Source organism: Podarcis filfolensis (assembly GCF_964270895.1).
Source record: "Podarcis filfolensis genome assembly, chromosome: 3".
Classification (NCBI taxonomy): Eukaryota; Metazoa; Chordata; class Lepidosauria; order Squamata; family Lacertidae; genus Podarcis; species Podarcis filfolensis.
The window spans coordinates 101,512,905-101,527,898 of record NC_139606.1 but is presented as its reverse complement, the minus strand read 5'-3'; the positions used below and the strand labels follow the sequence as shown (position 1 = coordinate 101,527,898).

The following is a 14,994-nucleotide window of genomic DNA, read 5'->3' as shown; positions in this document are numbered from 1 at the left end:
ACTAGCAATAACTTTAAACCAATATAGTCTATTTGGTACTGAAAATATATTTGTTAACTCTCTGGAAGGCTCTGGTTGAACTCAGTGAAGTTTAGTTTTAAGTAACTTGGGGCTAAGAATAGAGTTGCATAATACCGTATTTTGCTATCTCATGGTGACATAAGGGCTCTTCTGCACTTTCCCTGGTTGAATTACACTATACATGGGCAATTCATCACCATCATCTTCATCGTCATTTTATTTGTATGCCGTCTTTCCACAAACACTAACACAAAATCATTCTCCTAGGAGCTTACTTGGAATACAACAGCTTTAATCAAGCAAATATTGATGAATATGTTTACATACTAGATCTGGCAAAACAAGAAGCAGCATGAAATCACTTGGTAGATTTTTTTTTTAAAAAAAAAATCAGGCTACAACAGATTGAAAGACCTGGGGAAATCAAAATATATTTGCTTGGCACTGAAATGACATCAAGGTAGGTTCCAGGTGAGCCTCTCAGATGAAAGCATTCCACAATTATGCTGCTGCCACTGAAGGCCCTCATCCTGAAACTACCTTTTGCACCTCATATTGTGAGGAGGGTCCATGGAAGGCCACCATGATGTTCCACATAGACACACATGGAGAGAGCTTACATAGAAGAGAGAGGCTGTTAATGTCATCTATTAAGCCAGGAGTAGTCAATCGGTTGTCTCTCCAGATGTGTTGGACTTCCATCAACCCTAGTCAGGATGGCCAGTGGTCAGGGATGATGGGAGTCATAGTCTAATAATTTCAGCGGAACACGAAATTGGCAATCCCTGCACCAAGCTGAAATATGGTTGCACATTGCTTTTCAGGTGTAAGATATTTGCTAAGCTGCTGCAATACATGGAAAGTTCATAAATATCCTAACTACCAAGGAGAAAGGTTTCAGCAGCTGCATGCTGAAAAGCAACACTGCTTTTCTGAGAAAAGTGAAAGGTCAGCTTGAGAGAAAACTGTACCGTGACCTAATGGAATCGCTGTGTGCTTTGGCAATATCTATGGAAAGGCAGATGCACCATAGACCAGGGTCTATGTCAGAGTAGACACAGTGAGTCGGAGGCTGAATTTCACATATAGATTTGATCTAACCATAAGAACATTTAGCTGTACACCTCCCCACCTTTTTTCGTTCCATATGAATATGCCTTTGTATCTATATAACTGCATCACTACAGAAATTTAATACAGGGAGAAATGGTCATGTTTTCACTTCATCATCATTTCACCAAGCTGACATGGTGTCGTCTCAATCAAGATTTGATACATCACCTTCACCACAACCTGGACAGCAGCATATCCAAACTGATAAGCTTTTTCGGAGACCGAGACTTGAAGATACACCGACACTATGCTGACTCTGCACCTAAACAGACTTGGGACGTGTACTTTCTAGCCCAGTAGAACTATGGAAGGGTTTACTGCAAGAGACAGTTTCTCTGTTATTTGAGCACAGGACATGACATGAATTGTCATAACTATTACTCAGTATAATCTGCTCGGCCTGAATCTTGGCTTTGTCAGACACAAAGGTGCAATTTACACAACCATTTCCCCCATGTGATGGTTGCATGATAAAGTTGCAGAATCAGACATTTGGAAAGAGCCTTGGAGACCCTATAGCTCAACCCCCTGCCCAATGCAGGAGCATAGCTGTCAACTTTTCCCTTTTCTTGCGAGGAATCCTATTCGGAATAAGGGAATTTCCCTTTTTTTAAAAAGGGAAACGTTGACAGCTATGTGCAGGAGACAATGACAGCAGCCCAGGCATATGCTCACCCAGCTTCTGCTTAAATACTTCCAGTGAGGGAGCGTTCACCACTTCTCAAGGCAGACTGGCTTTTAAAAAATGTAATTAGTATGGGTGCTCCTGTATCAGGATAAATGGTAATTCTTCCGTTGGAGCAAAAGTCAGCTTGTGGAGAAGAAGATCCATTGTGACGCAAGAGAGTTTAATGAGAGTTTAATGCCTCTTCCTGTGTGCTATGCTACACACTACAGTGGTACCTTGGGTTACATACGCTTCAGGTTACATACGCTTCAGGTTACACACTCTGCTAACCCAGAAATAGTGCTTCAGGTTAAGAACTTTGCTTCAGGATGAGAACAGAAATCGTGCTCCGTTGGCGCAGCAGCAGCGGAAGGCCCCATTAGCTAAAGTGGTGCTTCAGGTTAAGAACAGTTTCAGGTTAAGAACGGACCTCCAGAATGAATTAAGTACTTAACCTGAGGTACCACTGTATTTCTGTATTTGATTTTTTAAAAAATCTATTCAGTACCACAAGATCTGCTTATGGTCACTGTTTTTTTTTTTCCAAAAGAGGGAGCAGCAATGGGTACCAGCCATGATAACCAAATGGAACTGCCAAGTTCAAAGTTTTGTGTACTTCTGAAGAACAGATGCTGGTGACAAACAACAAGGGAGGGAAAGTTGCCTTCAGGTCCTGCTTTCAGAGGCGTCTGGCTTGATCATGTTTAAAACAGAATGCTGGATTATATGGCATTTGGTCCAGTCCAGGGGAGGTCTTATTTCTTGCAAATCCCACTTTCTCCCAAGGAATATCCTGACTCACCATTTGCCTCCAAGTGAAGTCTCTGGAAAAAATAAAAAAAGGTATGCACTTGGTATTCAGGATACAGAGCGCTGCAAAACTCAACTCTATGGCACATTCTGGAAAAGTGAATGCAAATCAGACATTTGCCTTTCATTTGACGAACACCCAGCCTCCCCCGGATAGTTCTGAGTGGAGTGATTGATTGAATGATTACTTTATAATGATACTTTATAAGCTGTGCCTGTTAATATAGCAGTTTGTTTATAACAGGCACTTATATATAATGTTGTAAATACATAATGCATCAAGAATGATTGAGCTCTGTCTGGGATGCAGCGAGAAACAATACGGTGCCGTGGCACTTCGGGGTATTTTCATTTAGGGTATACTGGAATGCAGTAAGGAACAACAGGATGCTGTGGCAGAGAGGTGTGTTCAGTTGGCTAGGCATGTAGCGAGAAGCGTTAGAGTGCTGTGGTGGACATCTCTGTCTGCTTGGCCTAGTATGGACTCTGGAATGTAGTCAGGAGCAGCAATGTCCTGCTATGAGTCTTTCCAGGACGCAGTAAGAAACAATGGAAAGCTGTAGCATGCAAGTAGGTTCTCTTCGTTAAGTATGCAAACTGCCTGGTATGCAGTAATAAACAACACAGTGCTATAGTATGCTGGTCTGCTCATTTGACCGAGTGAAAATTCTTGAATACGCAAATTCTTGAATACATGAGGATACGTTTCTTAGTCTAATTAAATAACTTGGTTGGATTGCTTCTGCAGTGAACAGTGCCTTGGCCATCTAACTCAGTATTATCTAGCTCCACTAACGGGCAGGATTCCTTTTTTAAAAATTACTTTTTATTAATGTTTTACCTCCACCTTTTTAAATGTTTCATTAATAACAACCCACATTAATACAAATATTAATACAAATCTTAATACAATCAAAAGAGCCAATTAAACAATTCCAAACTAAACATTTTAGGACTCTCCAGGACTTCTGTCCCTCTCAGTCCTATCTGGGGATGCCAGGGATTGAACATGGAACCTTCTGCACACAAAGCAAATGCTCTTCCAATCAGCTATGGGCATCCTCCATGTGGCACGGTGCAAGGAGAATGCCACTGTAGACAGTGGTGCAGTGGTAAATTGCAAAGTGCAGGAGCCCATCATGACAGCCATCATAGCAACGCCCCCAAGGAGAGTCCAAAAATATAGGCAGCTTAGTCTATTATGTACTCACACACAGAGAGAGATAGGGCATCAATACATAGCACAATGCCCAATATATTAAGATCAGCAGAAAATTATGGAACAGTGAGCTGGGAGCTGGGAAAGGGTGGTGTAGTGGTTAGCCTGCTGTGACTGATCAGCATTTTGAGAGTCAAATCACTGCAAATAGGTTGCCTGGCTTCTCTTCAGATCATTTAAGACTGCCATCTTTTTGCAGTAAAACCACTAGGATGAAGTAAGAACTCCATCAAAGAAAGGGAAATAAGTATGCAACCTGCTTTTTGGATTTTCCACTGTGCTAAGCTATCAGAAGCAAGAGAAAACTTGGAAGGCTCATTAGCACTGCATTCATCTGCCAGAGCAAGGAAGATCCATCAATAACCCTGGCATTCTGGCACATGAGGCCATCATCCCCGCTCTGAAAATAGTCTTGGAGCAGCACTCCCTTGCATTCCACTTCCACTAAATCGCTGGTAGTAGACAGACATTCATTTGGCTAAGCTGCTGTTTTAATTGGGGTGGCTGAGCAAGGGGTCACAAGGAATAACTGCTACCTGTTCCATCTCATGTGGAGTTCAAGATGAAGTGCATTTTAAACAAAAATGTACATGTCACCATAAATCCCAGATAGTTATGTGTGTACACACACACACACACACACACACACACAAATTGTGCTTCTTGCAATGTTGTTGCCAGATGTTATCTTTGCTGATAATGGAGCCAGTTAAGACTAGAAAGAGCTATTTTGCTTGCTATATTAGCATTTCCACTTTAGAATAATCCCTCTAGCATGATTCCGTAGTATTTACAATTTTTGTAAGTACCGATTATATTTTCAAAGTCAAAGTGGAATAAAATTAGTGCATTGTAGACAGTCATTGTGCTTTCTTTAGTAGTCAGCCTTACACGTATTTGAATAATGCTTTATGAATGTAATTTGAAAGGTAAGAGCTTGATTCCTTTCTCCCCCCTTTTAAAAATAAAAAATACACTTACATGGGCAGTGTGAGCTCTTGCTGAGGATCTTCGGTGCATGGCTATTGTGTCCTTGGAGAGTTAATAAAGAAAAACTTGGTTACGTAAGTTCACAGTGGCATGTGGGTGGCATTCAGGTAAATCAGTATTTATTCGCATTCTTCCAGTAGCCAAGGGGGGAAAACCCCTATTTTGATCATGCCACTTACACAGCCAGTTTCAACTTGAGAAAATGAACAGTATAAATATCTCATTCACAAATGTCAAAAAAAATAAGGGAGAGGCTTTATTTTTGGCCATCACCAGCAACTGATTTTTATGAAGGAGCATTTCAAAGGACTTCGTTCTCCATCTGCGATATATGAATAGCTGTCCACAGAAATGATTTAGGAGCATGGGAAACGGTGCTATACCAGAACACCATGCATTTAAAGCACTATAATACCACTGTAAACGCTCCCCCAACTCCAAGAATTCTGGGAGCTACAGTTTGTTAACGTTGTCGACAGGGCTTTTTTTCAGCCAGAACTCACCGGAACTGAGTTCCAGCACCTCTCAGGTGGGCGCCATTGCTATTCTAAGCGAACAAGGGAGGTGTTCATGGTCAGTTCTGGCACCTCTTTCTCTAGAAAAATGGCACTGGTTGTCAAAGACCCCTACTCCCCTTACAGAACTACAATTTCCCAAGTTGTTTAATAATCATCCTTCTCCACAGGGAATTCTGGGAACTGCAGCTCCTTGAGGGAAATAGGGAGTCTCCTAACAACTCTTGGTATCCTTAACAAACTACAGCTCCCACAAGCCTTTGGGTGAAGCCAAGTCTGTTTAAAGTGTAACATAGTGCTTTAAACGTATGGAGTGAATGTGGTCTCTGACCAGCAGCTGAGGTCTTTGAACCTGTCTACCTGTTACCTGATGCTTTAAACAGGTGAATGAATCTGGGGCCTTCTGCATGCAGTATAACTGAGCCATGGTTTCTCCACATTTGGTAGCAAATGACTTTCCAAATAGGTACCTTATAAAGTACCCATGACCAATGTCAATAGATTACTCTTTGGCAGCTGAAATACATCTCTGACACTCTTCCCCTCCTCCCCAACCACCACCTCCAATATTATGATGCTGTGGAGCAGGGGGTGGAATTAACAAGCAATGTCATCACTCCTTGTAGATAAACACATGCGTAGAGTGTCAGGCATAAGTAGGAGATTACAGAACGCATCTTCCTAAGTGCCACTTATAAATACAACACGTGTAGCTTGCGGAAAAATGTCATCTAAAGAGAAAAGCAAGACTTTGCAACCACGGTGGATTATATCATTAGCCAAACTGGAAAGTAATCGCTGCTTGTGGCTGCCAGAATATGTCACTATCCTGGAGTCTGCTGCTCCCTGAGCAGAAAAACAAATCACCAAGTTTAAATTAATACACCAAAGAGCAAGTGGTAAGCTCTATAAACGGGATATGTAAATTAGAAAAAGCAAGTGTGTGGGAGAATATGGGAGCAGAACATGGCTTAGGAATGCCAAAGCAAACTCGCAAGATGTGGCAGACAAAAACCTATTTGCAAATGCTTATTTGCATTTATTTATTTTCTGTTTAAACCTGTATCATAAAGACAGAAGAGATCTGCTGGTGCTGTGGGCCTCTCACAGACCTTTAGTCGGTCAGTGTGAGAACGAGATGCCAGATGGCATCTAAAACTAGCTAAGTTATTTTGGCAATACAATGATAAAGAAACAGCGATGTGCTGTCCTTTCATGACACCACACAACAATTGCCTGAGACAGCCACTTCAGTCTGCCTGAAGATACATTCATACCTCTTGTTATGCTCAGTTCAGGTTACGTCTTTTCAGGTTGCATCCCGTGGTGACCCAGAAGTACCGGAAAAGGTTATTTCCGGTTTTCGCCGCTCGCGCATGTGCAGACAAGCAAAATGATGTAACGCACATGTGCAAAAGCGGCGAATTGCGACCCGCACATGCGCAGACGCGGGTTGCGTTTCTTTCAGGTTGTGAATGGGGCTCAGGAACGGATCCCGTTCGCAACCAGAGGCCAGTCCAGATAAGCTATTTCATGCCAACTTTTACCAGCTGAAAGCAAAAACAAACCAACAATGGACTCCATTATTTTTCTGGCTCGTTTCAGAAATCTATATTGCCATTGTGCAAATCTATTCCATCAACACTCCTTCATAAAGTCCCAGTGAATCGTACCAACAAAATGAACTTGCTCTTCTTCAAAAGTGAAGCATGCACTGGGTCTCACTTTGCTTTAAATGCATTATATATACTCAAAGTAGAACCATACTTGTGCAGAAAGTAAAGAAAGAGAGAGAGAGACTTGACGGCTTTATGTTTGATTCACAATCGAAACCACAGTAGACGTCACAGGAGGTTTAAGACCAAGCACACACACATATACTTAGTGCACTTGATTACAGATCAGCAGGGAATAAACAAAAACACCCCCTTTTTGTTATATTAAAATCATACTTTTGTTCCCATGTTAGATGCTCATAACACCGCTCTCTCAGAAATGGAACAAGCAGCACGAAGTCGTTGCAGCTGCAAACAAATATCTCATTTACCATTTTCATTTAAATGTATTCTGGAAGGAAATGGGAAAGAGGGTAGCACACTCATTCTTCAAATGAGAAGACGTTTTAGGGGGAGAAAAAACAACACCCCAGAGTCCTTAGGAAGTCTGTCGTAATATGCATAATCCTGAATAATACACAACAATTGGGGAGGGGGAGAGATGAAGAAGATTTGCAGCCACCTCACCAAACACTCAGGATGCAGGAGAAAATCAGCACCTGCCTAGAGGTTTATGATGAGCCTGGAAAGCAAGTCCTATTATGAATGGTTGAAAGAGATGGAGAAAAGAAGATTAAGGAGAAACACAACATCCGAAGGAACTGTAGTTAACTCTGCAACAGAGATACAATTCCTAGGACCTTTAACAAACCACAATTCCCAGGATTCTTTGGGGGGAAGTCACATGATTTAAATGCATGGTGCACACGGAACTTTGTGTTCTTCCAGGGCTGGAAGTAATAGGTAAGAACAGCAAGGAAGCAGATTTTGGCTAAAAGCATTAGCAAAAACTTCTGGTGGACAGCAGAGCAGGTTGCAAAGCACTCCTGCACTGGAGGGTTTTAAGCAGAGGGAGGATGGTCACGTGCCAGGAATGCTTGAGTTACATCTTGCATTTATGTCATGCACTGAACAAGGGAGGTAAACTAGATGTAAAATTCTTGTAAAATTCTACAAGAGGAGAATTGGAAAGAGGAGCCAAAGGACGGGGGGGGGGGGTTCTGAAGCACCAAGTAGACATTATAATGTATGTGTATGAAGAGATAATTCATAGTTATTAGACATGGGCATTATCAGGTGATGAGTTTATCATTTAATATGTTGCCCCCCAATGCCAGTTATCCCACTACCGCAATCTGTGGTGACTGATATCTGATAGCCATTTCACACAACCAAGCCAATACAGTGGTACCTTGGGTTAAGAACTTAATTCGTTCTGGAGGTCCGTTCTTAACCTGAAATTGTTCTTAACCTGAGGCACCGCTTTAGCTAACGGGGCCTCCTGCTGCTGCCGCGCCACCGGAGCACAATTTCTGTTCTCATCCTGAAGCAAAGTTCTTAACCTGAGGTACTATTTCTGGGTTAGTGGAGCCTGTAACCTAAAGTGTCTGTAACCTGAAGCATCTGTAACCCTAGATACCACTGTATACGATAGTTTACAGTGATCACATGAGATACACACTTTATCAGCATAAGTGATTTGGAAAACATCTCTAAACTTAGGGATGTTGATGATGAAGAAGAATTTCATTTATTAATTGCTTCCCACTAGGCACCCTGAAGTGATTTACAAGATAATAAATATATATATAAGATAGTTACATAATACAGATGGAGACCACACTTATATTGGGTTGGTGGGGTTTTTTAATACATTGGTCCCTTCAATCACAAGGGAGCATCAGGATAATCAGAGGTTGCAGTTTTGGACTGTGCAAATCTTTAACTAAACCTTGCCCCGATTGTGCAGCACACAGTTGTGCCCACTCTCCAACTTTGCACCCTGTGACCGTTCAACCAAAAACACCAGTAGTATGGGCCTAAGGTTGCAAACATGAATACGTAGTGGGGCCATATGGTCACTGAGGTTTGTTCCAATAGCTATTGATCACCTGAAGGTAGTCTCTCTCTTTCATGATGTTTGCTCAGAGGGGCGAGAATACCAGGAGTACTCTGCAACAGACAATTGTGTATCTCTGTGAGGGTTTCTGGTCTTCTAGACAAGGGGCTACCCTGAATGTATTTTGTTGCTGGAAATGAGGGGATATCAGGATCAGTCCTGATGGATCAGAGGAAAAGCTAATCTAGTCGAGCATTCTGTTCTTACAGTGGCCAATGAGAGAGAGAGAAACTTAAAAACATGGTGGAGGGGTGAATAGAAAGGAAGAGGGAGTTAGAGTGTAGCCAAGTGGTTGGAGTATTGGCAGAGTGTTGGGCTTTGAGAATGGAGAGCAGGATTAAAATTCCTGTACATAGCATGATGTTCCATGGGTGACATTAGGCAGCCTAATTCTGGTCACATTCCACATCATACATTTAAAACACATTAAAAGCAGTCAGTGTAGACAACACAAAGATGAATGGACCAATGGGCTCCCATGGTATGAGGCACCTTCCTACGATCTTTATTATTATTATTATTATTACTATTATTTTCTTTTAGGATATGCTCATTAGGGAATATGGTAAAAGATAGTGACTGATCACCTCATGTGCCCCTGAAGTTGGCTCTAGAAGGTGGGGTTAGGAGAACCCCCAGAACAGCATATGGGGGAGAGGAGAGGGGAGATTGTTCTGTCTGGTAAGCCAAAATGCATGTCCAGATGGAATGATCGCCTTGGTGTGACACTGAATTCCTCCCTTGGTCTTTCTGTATTCCTAGATACGTTCTCCTGTGAGCTACCCATGCCAACATGAAACAACCTACACACACACCCACACCCCAGTGCAGACTCATATAATAGTTGAGTATGTATAACTCATGGACGTGGATGGCGCTGTGGGCTAAACCACAGAGCCCAGGACTTGCCGATCAGAAGGTCGGCGGTTCGAATCCCCACAACGGGGTGAGCTCCCGTTGCTCAGTCCCTGCTCCTGCCAACCTAGCAGTTCGAAAGCACGTCAAAGTGCAAGTAGATAAATAGGTACCACTCTGGCGGGAAGGTAAACGGCATTTCCGTGCACTGCTGTGGTTCGCTAGAAGCGGCTTAGTCATGCTGGCCACATGACCCAGAAGCTGTATGCCAGCTCCCTCGGCCAATAAAGCGAGATGAGCGCCACAACCCCAGAGTCGGTCACGACTGGACTTAATGGTCAGGGGTCCCTTTACCTTTATGTATAACTCATATAACAGTGCAGACCAGCTTCCTACATATAAACTCAAGCTAGATTTCTGTTATATACGCATTCATATACTGTACGTATATATTATAATTTGCAGCTATATGAGGGTTATTTAGAAACAACAACAACCTGTATTCTTTCTACCCTAGCTAACAAGTTTGTAATTCTGCAAACAAATCCCAACCTGAAAGCAACTGTGCAGGAAGGCGATTGCTGCAAACACGCCACGTAATGAGAAATTCCCATTTCCTGCATTACGGCGTTAGGCGAGTTGTGTGATATTGCCATTACACTTTGTCGATATTAGGAGAGGGGCCATATTTTAAAAACGTACACAGGAGTGGAGCACACAAATGGCTGTTTGGTCTCTCCCCCTCCCCCGCCACCCAACAAATCGGGAAGTGGCATTCCAGAGCTACGATGCGGCTGCGATATCTTACAAGTCAATTTGTTCGTCTCATTTTCAGATGATGCAGCTATTTATCTCACATGACTAGGCCTATAGCGAGGTCCCTAAAGAGGAGGCACGCCACCTCACCGACAGCAGCGACAAAAAGGTCAGGTTGTTGGACAGGTCCCTGAAAAAACCATCTCCCTTGTCTTGCAACTTTTCCCTCCCCCGATCTGCTGGACATGTCCAAACTGAAAAGGTCTAGTTTACCTAAGGGACCAGCACCTCCCCCCCCCAGCCCCATTTTTATATTGCTGTGGGGTTAATAGCTATGTCGTGTGGGGTCAGGGAAGACATCTGTGTCTCAGATAATATGCTTACGGTGATTACCACACATAATTGACTGACCTTCCCTCATTCTTCGCTGGCTGCAGGCCATGCCTGATAGGAGGAGATGCTCTGGAGGAGTTTATTTTCCATCACACACAATTGTGCTGCTGAGCAAATATTTTAGCAAGCTTTGAATGCATCACCTCTCAGGCTCTGGGCTTGACAGTTAAAATATGAAGGCTGCGGCCAACTTAATAATATTAGATTTTAAATCAGCTTGCAGAAGGGAGGGAAAACACGAGCAAATCCTACTTAAAGCACATTTTTAGATACACCTAAATAAGTGCTGAACTCTGGCAGTAGGGGTTTTTTTGGAGTGGGTGTGGGGCGGGGGGAGAATCTATCTGCCTTGGGTTTCTTTCCTAGCTTCAACCCGCCTTGCCTCAAAGCGTCCGAGGAGAGCCGTATCAAAAGACAGCAGGGGGAAAACTGCAAATAAACCAAATCTGGGAGATGCTGAACCGCAGGTGGTACAAATATGGCAAATGCTGTGTTTGTGCAGCTGCACATTTAAAGTATACCTAAGAGCATCAGGGGAGAGGGGAATGGCTGCAAAGGAGCGGATTTTAATCTCAGAAGACGTGTGCAAAAAAAAGGGGGAGAGGAGACTTTCTGCCAAGTTCACCTGACACCTAAGCAACAGTTTGATGCCCCCTCAAAGCATTTCACAGCATCCTCAATCTATTGTTTACCTAAAACCCAAGATATGATCATGTGCAAGGGTGCATTCAGACTTGGGGATCATTTCATTAGTTTTCCTGGTTAGAATGCCAGTATTTCTATCCCAAGGTTTCTAATAATTTTTATTAACCGGCCAATCACATCAAATTAAATCACATCACATAAATTCCGAATTACAAAGCCGAATTTTAAATTTTGTTGGGGGAACCCATATTTCAAGATCCGAAGGGGAATTCTGATCATCTTCTTGCTGCTGCGTTAATGTCCAAATCGTCTATCCCAAGGTTTCTAACATTTCTTTCCTACTGTTCCTTTTAACCTGTTGCATAATGGAGCCGTGGGTGTTAAAAAAAATGAAATACGTTGTGCTACATTTAATTCAGTCCCATGGACGTGGTGTGGCGCAATAGCAGATGCCATTGGACATGTCATCACCCTTTATGAATGTGGGAATGTTCAGGGATGCAGGAGAGGATATATTGTCTGATTATATCCTTATCCAACTTGCGTTAACAAGTTCCACAATTTCAGCAGAGTAACATTCCCCTTAATTTTAAGCTTTGCAACGGATGCGTTTGCTCAGGCTCGCTAAAGCCTCTATAATAACTGTTCTGGTATTTTCCCCTTATTCCCTCATAAAATATAAGAGACAACACAGTCTTCTACAAAAGTATAAAAAGAGTTTACTCACATTCTGTTCACAATCAGATTCCAGAAGGCAGACTTAGCTTAACATACACTTGGAATCTATCTCATAAGAAGACAGTCCCTCTGTCCTCTCTTGGCTGGAAGCCTGAGGGCATCTTTGGCTTAATAGATGTTGTTTCTTCGATGCATGTGGTGAAAGAGAGATGGCTGCCCTGCCCTGTGCTTTTGTCATTACCTGCACAGGTGAGGCCACACCCACCTCTATTCACATGCAGAGGAAGTCTGTCCCAGCCCAGAAGGAAACAGGAAGTTTACCTGCTGGCTGGACAAACATTCCTCTCCATGTGTAAACATATTCACTCTAGGAATGTTGTACTTGACTGCTCTTGTGTTTCACATCCCAGAATGAACACGGGTGCTGCTTCTGTTCCCCCATGGTGAGAACAAAGTGCATGCCATGAGATCACCCCAAATTTCATGCTGCAGTTTTCCATCTTACATGTGTGTGTTTTTTCTAGATGCAATTAACATGGGAATGGGCATCAGACTTCCACTAGATTCCACTAGATTTCCAGAAGTAGCTTTTACATCATATGAAAGATCACATTAAAAAAAGAAAATTATCAGGTGAGGAAATGTTAGGAAAATGGAATAAAGTGCCGTCTGACTGCAGCCCAAGACAAGAAACACAATCGATTAAAAAGACACAGCTGGAACACAGCACAGCTCCACTTCAGTTTTATCATTGGGCCCCAGCACAGTAGTGTTGGTCTCTAAAGAGGGATCTCTTTGTCCTTTTCCAAAAAAGCTGAAGAAAGATAACCAGATGATGCTCCCTTCAAAAAATCTTCTGCAGACAATATGCCACTACTAAGAAGACCCTGAACTTGATAGCCAACCACTGGATTCGCTTGATAATTAGCCAAAGCAGAGGGAAGAATATAGAAGGAAACCTTGAATGTTATTCAAAAACACATTTTGAAAAGGCGCTAAATTCTGCATGGGGATAAAAGAGTCAATGAGAACCATGGTCTGCTTTGTGCTTCTGAGAAGAAGGAGGAGGAGGAGGAGGAGTTTGGATTTGATATCCCGCTTTATCACTACCCTAAGGAGTCTCAAAGCGGCTAACAATCTCCTTTTCCCTTCCTCCCCTACAACAAACACTCTGTGAGGTGAGTGAGGCTGAGAGACTTCAGAGAAGTGTGACTAGCTCAAGGTCACCCAGCAGCTGCATATGGAGGAGCAGAGACGCGAACCCGGTTCACCACATTATGAGTCCACTGCTCTTAACCACTACACCACACTGGCTCTGAGGGGATTTATGAGCTCCAAATGGTGTAAATGTAGGGGAAATAGACTGTGTGAGAGAGAATAATAAGTGTCATCAGGGCAGAACTTCAGGCAGTGGCGAAGCTGCATGCTCCGCTACCGGTTGCGGAGAGCAGGCGGAGGCATGGCTGGTGCCCTGGGGGCATGGCACACCACCCCTGGAGGCATGGCGTGCATCCCAGGGGCATGGCGCGCTGCCTGTGAGGGCGTGGCACAAGGCGCACGGGGGGTGCACGGCATGTGTCAGAGGGCACCGCAATGGCACCCTACTGAAATAGTGGTGCTGGGGATGGTCCACTCCCTCTGCACCCCCGTTCCTCCACCAGTGACTTCAGGGCCAGTGGAATATGAAGACGGGTCACAACTTCTGCAGGGCTGGCCAACCACATTTGGAAGTTAATACAGATTACTTCAGAGGTGATCCCTGTAAGACCAGAGTTTAAAATTACCCACCTGAAACACTACCAGTATACCAAGTTTGTTTATTAAAACAGCTGCTAACTTAACACATCCCAAACTATCACTAGACAGGCCAGGATACCACCAAATCGCCCTCCTTGCCTTATTCTGCCAGCACCACTTGCCAACAGATAGATGGCAAGTGTGTTTCTGCTTCAAGAGAATTGAAAGAGAGGACAGGTTTTAGGGAAAGTTTCTGTTGCCTTGGAAAATTGGAGGTCCTTTTTGGTGTGTGTGTTTTCTGGGGGGGGGGAGGGGGTTTCAAAAGAACATGAATGTTCACAGCAGACACATTACCATTGCTGATACTCCCTGTCTTGTGTCACATTGAGCTGAGGTGGGCAATGAAACTGTCATTGATAGCCAGTGTGGTGTAGTGGTTAAGAGCAGTAGACTTGTAATCTGGTGAACCAGGTTCGCGTCTCCGCTCCTCCACATGCAGCTGCTGGGTGACCTTGGGCTAGTCACACTTCTTTGAAGTCTCTCAGCCCCACTCACCTCACAGAGTGTTTGTTGTGGGGGAGGAAGGGAAAGGAGATTGTTAGCCTCTCTGAGACTCCTTCGGGTAGTGATAAAGGGGATATCAAACCCAAACTCCTCCTCCTCCTCCTCCTCCTCCTCCTCCTCCTCCTCCTCCTCCTCCTCTTCTTCTTCTTCTTCTTCTTCTTCTTCTTCTTCATGGCAGAGCAAAACAGATAATATTGCCCTACAACATGCTGTTGGAAGAACTAGATCAACACTCCCAGTCTTGCCATGCTTTTTCATTGCTTACCCTCACACCACAGTGCAGAAAAATGGGAAATTTATTCCCCACATCAATAAATTATCCTTTGTGTTGCACTGCCGTGTGAAAACAGGCAATG

At 43.4% G+C, this 14,994-nt stretch overlaps 1 long non-coding RNA gene across 3 annotated transcripts in view; it reads right to left on the bottom strand.

Moving 5' to 3' along the window:
• Positions 1-1,871: 1,871 nt before the first annotated feature.
• The window catches only part of LOC310758867, a 46,396-nt gene continuing 33,273 nt past the window's right edge, over positions 1,872-14,994 (bottom strand). For 2 of the 3 annotated variants that reach the window (XR_014546029.1, XR_014546030.1), the window contains exons 3-4: positions 4,812-4,862; positions 1,881-2,625 (exon numbers count right to left, since the gene is read on the bottom strand). This is a non-coding gene — a long non-coding RNA (uncharacterized lncRNA). Of the gene's footprint in view, positions 2,626-4,811; positions 4,863-14,994 lie in introns of all 3 variants that reach the window. The other variant, XR_014546031.1, reaches the window with a different exon arrangement.